The sequence below is a fragment of the Drosophila biarmipes genome, unplaced genomic scaffold, assembly GCF_025231255.1.
Source record: "Drosophila biarmipes strain raj3 unplaced genomic scaffold, RU_DBia_V1.1 ptg000009l, whole genome shotgun sequence".
Classification (NCBI taxonomy): Eukaryota; Metazoa; Arthropoda; class Insecta; order Diptera; family Drosophilidae; genus Drosophila; species Drosophila biarmipes.
The window spans coordinates 4,224,059-4,231,600 of NW_026114530.1; the positions used below are offsets into that span (position 1 = coordinate 4,224,059).

A 7,542-nucleotide genomic window follows, 5' to 3' on the forward strand; every position below is an offset into this window, starting at 1 on the left:
CCCCTTGTCACTTTGACAGGAATTGAAAAAAAGTCATGATCTTTTAAAACTATTTGGCCTGACTTTTATTTGATTTCTAAAAATTGGGGCAGATAGTTTTTTGATTTTAAGCATAGGCTGGTTCCGACTTATATACTACCTGCAATAGAACAAAACTTTTGGGAAAGTTCTTAAAACTGAGAGAGAGAGTTTTTAAAACTGAGAGACTTATGTGCGTATGTGATTCACTACCTGCGGAAGATCCATTAGTCGGCTAAGGAGGATGCGCTCAAAAATCTTGGAGAAGGTTGCCAGCAGGCTGATTGGGCGATGGGACTCAATATGGGTGGCTTTCCAGCTTTGGGGATCATGACAATCCGCGCACGCTTCCACAGTTTAGGAAAGTACCCTAGGCTAAACATGGCGTTAAAATTTTTTATTAGACCAAGGACTCCTTTGCGTGGTAAAAATTTCGCCGCTCGATTATCAATGCATTCATGTGTCGCCGTTTTTTTCGGTTGTAGGGCCTTCAGTTGCAACATGATTTCCTGTGTGTCTTATGGGGCGGGCCGTTTGAACAGGAGAGCTCAAGAAGGTTGCAACTTCAGCGCGATGATGATCGGCTGTTAGCTCGAAGAGAGTAAAGGTAGAGGAGAGGTGCACAGCAAAGGCGTTTGCCTTATCATAATCCGTTTTGAGCCAATGGCCACTGTGACTCCGGATGAGTGACTGGAATAACGGTTGTCTCTTCATACCTCTAGTGAGCTTCCAAATCGAGAAGTCACTGTGATTGTCTGGACCAGCTCCTTCCAGCAAGGTGTCAAAGTTTTTCTGCCGATTTTTGGCTAACAGCCGGTGCAGTCTATTAGTGACGCGTGATAACATTTGTTTCACAGCTGGATCACCTGACGCAATGTACTACCTTCTAAGATTGGCGCTGGGGTAGCCTGCCGCGCAGGTTCAGTGATGAGGGAAGTAAAAGACACTGTGTAATCATCGAGCTCTCTACAATTGGTAATGGGGACGTTGAGTTTAATAGAGGCATCTATGTGTGTGCTTTAAAAGCCTTAATGTTTGCATGTGGTGGCAATAATTTTGAAACGCCTTTGAAGAATTGGGAGTCTTCATTTAGCTCAAAGAGCAGAGGTAAATGGTTTGACGACACATCAGTAAGTACTTGTACTGATATTTGTTGCGGTCTAAAGCCTTTGGAGATACCAAAGTCAATAGCGTTTGGCATTAGGACGATAGGGGTAGTGAGTAGCTTCACCAGAAGCTACAATATCATTACCCTCATCAGTCATTGCATCGCACAGGACCCTGCCTCTAGCGCACATTCTGTAGTTGCCCCACAGGCTGTGTCTGGTTTTCCAGTCGCCTGCTGCTAGGAACTTGGCTTTAAAATGTGGGAATAACGACGATAAGTTGGCCTCGGTCCATCTATAGGCTAAAAGAAGCCACATTAAAAGAGCCTCTGCTTGCGGAAAGCTGAATCGTGATTGCCTGGATGTTGTTTTGCAAAGTATGGAGAAAGGCTGATGGGATATGGAGGATTTTATAAAGATCGCAACGCCTCCATGCATACTGTCATCTGGATGACTGGCGTTGTGTAGGGTGAATCCAGGTATTGTCAAGGTAGACCGAGAGGAGAAGTGTGATTCAGATAGCAAGAGGATGTCTGATTCGTGTAGTTTAATAAAGGCCAGTATCTCGTTAACTTTCGAGGAAGCCCCGCTTGCGTTAGCCATCTTAAGGACACCCATTGTGAGTAGCGGAGGAGAAGCGTCTGTAGAAGTGCCTGAAAGAGGGTCTCAACAAGGGACATCATCCTGTCCAGCCTTGAGAAGAGAAGCTCCAACTTGGCTATGCGTGGCTCAGAAAACTTTTTTTTGATGCACAGGCTTGAGGGTTAGTGGTTCGTATCCTCCCCGTGACAAATTTATTTTTATTTTTTTATTTAAATAATGCAGCATTAGATTTTAGATATTATTCTTTAATACTGCATACTTGAACCTGGGAACTTTCGAATCAGAAACAAACGCCTTAACAGCGGTCTATCGCATAACGTTTTTCGCGGGCGTTTAGTTCTTAAGCCCTGAAAACCGAAAGGTACTAACGCGATATAAAAAGCCCACAATACACCACTTTAAGTCGAATTGCACTTTTTGTTCTATTTTAAGTCCTTCCTGTTCTTACTTCAAGAACATTTTGATATTATTGGATTAAGAATCACTTGCAAATGTATAAAATCCAACAGTAGCCAAGTTAGGGATAGTAGCAGGCGCTTAGTATCTCCCACTGGTTATAAGAACTGCTGATCAGCATAGTATAGTCAATGTCAATTGTTGACTCACCTCCTCAATAGTTCAACTGCACGCTGACGAAAGAGTTACGCTTAATGCTACCATCATCAAAAATAGCTCGCGCACAGCAAGCCCAGAAGACCCAAAGTCGATCGCAAAGGCAAATAGCGAAACTTCCTTAGCCACCCAAGGAGACGACAAGAAGCTGTCTGTTCCTACGAGCAATCAGACACGATCGTCTCTCCGTAAAGTCACCAGCAACCCGTTCTCAGACAAAAATGAGTAATGAAATCGCAATTGCAGTCCTCGCACGGTTCATCACGGTGTCCAACCATTTGAGCCATTTCAGAGCGACGATTGAAACTCCAATAAACAGTCCACTTACATTCCGTATGGGTGCCGGGTACCTCCATACGATACTGATGTATTCGAACAGATAGTCCTCTATCTGAAATGGCCAACATTTAGGGATCTTTTTACAGCAGCTTATGTCAACAATTCTAGGTTGATATCGGTCAAAAAACGTTTTTATCTCAACGCTAAAGCTAGCGGCGAGGCTAATCAGTAAATCGCAGTCAAGTCCCCTCTCGCATATGAGGGTTTCGATTCAGCATAGGCAGCTCTTAGAGACCGCTTCGAAAATAAGAAACTGCTAGTAAACAGCCAACTCAAAATCCTTTTTAATTTAAGTTCTTTAAGATCTGAATCTGGCCAGGCTCTGAAAGACCTACAGAGCACAATACAAGGGTGTTTGATAGCGCTGGCTCTTTCCAACATTCCATTCTCGTGGTATTCCTGTGCGCCTGTACATTACCAAAACTGCCCCTCTCCTTATGAAAGCAGTCCCTTTTCAAATGAACACGTTTCTTAGCTACCGATACCGAACGTTATAGGCGATTGAGGATATGCAACCCAGTACCAGCAATCACTCTAACGCAAGAGTCAAACTGTTTCCAGGAAGCTCAACTCCTTCGAAGGTAGGGTGGTCACAAAACCAAAGAATTGCGATCTGTGCTCAAAAGGAAGTCATCCGGTGCGCTTATGCCAGCGTTTTCTCCAGATGTCTGTGGATGCCCGAACGAACTACATAAAAAAAAACAGGTTTGCCTAAATTGTTTCGAATGTACTAGAACTCACAGCTGTTTCACATGTCGAGCGCGGCTTCATACACTGTTGCATAAAGGCAGCCCCAATTCCCGTTGGTCAACTTCCGCAGGCCTTCAGCTAGAAACCGCAGCTTACGTTTTGCCTAAATTGGCCGGAAAGCTACCGTCCACCGGATCTTGCCATTCTGGCAGATCCAACATTTTTAGAGAGTTCCCAGATAAATGTTCTGATCGGAGCCGTCCACCCCTTGTCACTTTGACAGGAATTGAAAAAAAGTCATGATCTTTTAAAACTATTTGGCCTGACTTTTATTTGATTTCTAAAAATTGGGGCAGATAGTTTTTTGATTTTAAGCATAGGCTGGTTCCGACTTATATACTACCTGCAATAGAACAAAACTTTTGGGAAAGTTCTTAAAACTGAGAGAGAGAGTTTTTAAAACTGAGAGACTTATGTGCGTATGTGATTCACTACCTGCGGAAGATCCATTAGTCGGCTAAGGAGGATGCGCTCAAAAATCTTGGAGAAGGTTGCCAGCAGGCTGATTGGGCGATAGGACTCAATATGGGTGGCTTTCCAGCTTTGGGGATCATGACAATCCGCGCACGCTTCCACAGTTTAGGAAAGTACCCTAGGCTAAACATGGCGTTAAAATTTTTTATTAGACCAAGGACTCCTTTGCGTGGTAAAGATTTCGCCGCTCGATTATCAATGCATTCATGTCTCGCCGTTTTTTTTCGGTTGTAGGGCCTTCAGTTGCAACATGATTTCCTGTCTGTCTTATGGGACGGGCCGTTTGAACAGGAGAGCTCAAGAAGGTTGCAACTTCAGCGCGATGATGATCGGCTGTTAGCTCGAAGGGAGTAAAGGTAGAGGAGAGGTGCGCAGCAAAGGCGTTTGCCTTATGATAATCCGTTTTGAGCCAATGGCCACTGTGACTCCGGATGAGTGACTGGAATAACGGTTGTCTCTTCATACCTCTAGTGAGCTTCCAAATCGAGAAGTCACTGTGATTGTCTGGACCAGCTCCTTCCAGCAAGGTGTCAAAGTTTTTCTGCCGATTTTTGGCTAACAGCCGGTGCAGTCTATTAGTGACGCGTGATAACATTTGTTTCACAGCTGGATCACCTGACGCAATGTACTACCTTCTAAGATTGGCGCTGGGGTAGCCTGCCGCGCAGCTTCAGTGATGAGGGAAGTAAAAGACACTGTGTAATCATCGAGCTCTCTACAATTGGTAATGGGGACGTTGAGTTTAATAGAGGCATCTATGTGTGTGCTTTAAAAGCCTTAATGTTTGCATGTGGTGGCAATAATTTTGAAACGCCTTTGAAGAATTGGGAGTCTTCATTTAGATCAATGAGCAGAGGTAAATGGTTTGGCGACACATCAGTAAGTACTTGTACTGATATTTGTTGCGGTCTAAAGCCTTTGGAGATACCAAAGTCAATAGCGTTTGGCATTAGGACGATAGGGGTAGTGAGTAGCTTCACCAGAAGCTACAATATCATTACCCTCATCAGTCATTGCATCGCACAGGACCCTGCCTCTAGCGCACATTCTGTAGTTGCCCCACAGGCTGTGTCTGGTTTTCCAGTCGCCTGCTGCTAGGAACTTGGCTTTAAAATGTGGGAATAACGACGATAAGTTGGCCTCGGTCCATCTATAGGCTAAAAGAAGCCACATTAAAAGAGCCTCTGCTTGCGGAAAGCTGAATCGTGATTGCCTGGATGTTGTTTTGCAAAGTATGGAGAAAGGCTGATGGGATATGGAGGATTTTATAAAGATCGCAACGCCTCCATGCATACTGTCATCTGGATGACTGGCGTTGTGTAGGGTGAATCCAGGTATTGTCAAGGTAGACCGAGAGGAGAAGTGTGATTCAGATAGCAAGAGGATGTCTGATTCGTGTAGTTTAATAAAGGCCAGTATCTCGTTAACTTTCGAGGAGGCCCCGCTTGCGTTAGCCATCTTAAGGACACCCATTGTGAGTAGCGGAGGAGAAGCGTCTGTAGAAGTGCCTGAAAGAGGGTCTCAACAAGGGACATCATCCTGTCCAGCCTTGAGAAGAGAAGCTCCAACTTGGCTATGCGTGGCTCAGAAAACTTTTTTTTGATGCACAGGCTTGAGGGTTAGTGGTTCGTATCCTCCCCGTGACAAATTTATTTTTATTTTTTTATTTAAATAATGCAGCATTAGATTTTAGATATTATTCTTTAATACTGCATACTTGAACCTGGGAACTTTCGAATCAGAAACAAACGCCTTAACAGCGGTCTATCGCATAACGTTTTTCGCGGGCGTTTAGTTCTTAAGCCCTGAAAACCGAAAGGTACTAACGCGATATAAAAAGCCCACAATACACCACTTTAAGTCGAATTGCACTTTTTGTTCTATTTTAAGTCCTTCCTGTTCTTACTTCAAGAACATTTTGATATTATTGGATTAAGAATCACTTGCAAATGTATAAAATCCAACAGTAGCCAAGTTAGGGATAGTAGCAGGCGCTTAGTATCTCCCACTGGTTATAAGAACTGCTGATCAGCATAGTATAGTCAATGTCAATTGTTGACTCACCTCCTCAATAGTTCAACTGCACACTGACGAAAGAGTTACGCTTAATGCTACCATCATCAAAAATAGCTCGCGCACAGCAAGCCCAGAAGACCCAAAGTCGATCGCAAAGGCAAATAGCGAAACTTCCTTAGCCACCCAAGGAGACGACAAGAAGCTGTCTGTTCCTACGAGCAATCAGACACGATCGTCTCTCCGTAAAGTCACCAGCAACCCGTTCTCAGACAAAAATGAGTAATGAAATCGCAATTGCAGTCCTCGCACGGTTCATCACGGTGTCCAACCATTTGAGCCATTTCAGAGCGACGATTGAAACTCCAATAAACAGTCCACTTACATTCCGTATGGGTGCCGGGTACCTCCATACGATACTGATGTATTCGAACAGATAGTCCTCTATCTGAAATGGCCAACATTTAGGGATCTTTTTACAGCAGCTTATGTCAACAATTCTAGGTTGATATCGGTCAAAAAACGTTTTTATCTCAACGCTAAAGCTAGCGGCGAGGCTAATCAGTAAATCGCAGTCAAGTCCCCTCTCGCATATGAGGGTTTCGATTCAGCATAGGCAGCTCTTAGAGACCGCTTCGAAAATAAGAAACTGCTAGTAAACAGCCAACTCAAAATCCTTTTTAATTTAAGTTCCTTAAGATCTGAATCTGGCCAGGCTCTGAAAGACCTACAGAGCACAATACAAGGGTGTTTGATAGCGCTGGCTCTTTCCAACATTTCATTCTCGTGGTATTCCTGTGCGCCTGTACATTACCAAAACTGCCCCTCTCCTTATGGAAGCAGTCCCTTTTCAAATGAACACGTTTCTTAGCTACCGATACCGAACGTTATAGGCGATTGAGGATATGCAACCCAGTACCAGCAATCACTCTAACGCAAGAGTCAAACTGTTTCCAGGAAGCTCAACTCCTTCGAAGGTAGGGTGGTCACAAAACCAAAGAATTGCGATCTGTGCTCAAAAGGAAGTCATCCGGTGCGCTTATGCCAGCGTTTTCTCCAGATGTCTGTGGATGCCCGAACGAACTACATAAAAAAAAACAGGTTTGCCTAAATTGTTTCGAATGTACTAGAACTCACAGCTGTTTCACATGTCGAGCGCGGCTTCATACACTGTTGCATAAAGGCAGCCCCAATTCCCGTTGGTCAACTTCCGCAGGCCTTCAGCTAGAAACCGCAGCTTACGTTTTGCCTAAATTGGCCGGAAAGCTACCGTCCACCGGATCTTGCCATTCTGGCAGATCCAACATTTTTAGAGAGTTCCCAGATAAATGTTCTGATCGGAGCCGTCCACCCCTTGTCACTTTGACAGGAATTGAAAAAAAGTCATGATCTTTTAAAACTATTTGGCCTGACTTTTATTTGATTTCTAAAAATTGGGGCAGATAGTTTTTTGATTTTAAGCATAGGCTGGTTCCGACTTATATACTTACCTGCAATATAACAAAACTTTTGGGAAAGTTCTTAAAACTGAGAGAGAGAGTTTTTAAAACTGAGAGACTTATGTGCGTATGTGATTCACTACCTGCGGAAGATCCATTAGTCGGCTAAGGAGGATGCGCTCAAAAAT

The 7,542-nt window shown here is 43.9% G+C and overlaps 1 long non-coding RNA gene across 1 annotated transcript; it reads right to left on the reverse strand.

Moving 5' to 3' along the window:
• Positions 1-5,871: 5,871 nt before the first annotated feature.
• LOC127011814 (uncharacterized) lies at positions 5,872-7,265 on the reverse strand. The gene is made up of 3 exons (XR_007765184.1): positions 7,053-7,265; positions 5,967-6,998; positions 5,872-5,910 (listed from the first exon to the last, which is right to left on the reverse strand). It is a non-coding gene; the product is annotated as an uncharacterized LOC127011814 (long non-coding RNA).
• Positions 7,266-7,542: the final 277 nt, after the last annotated feature.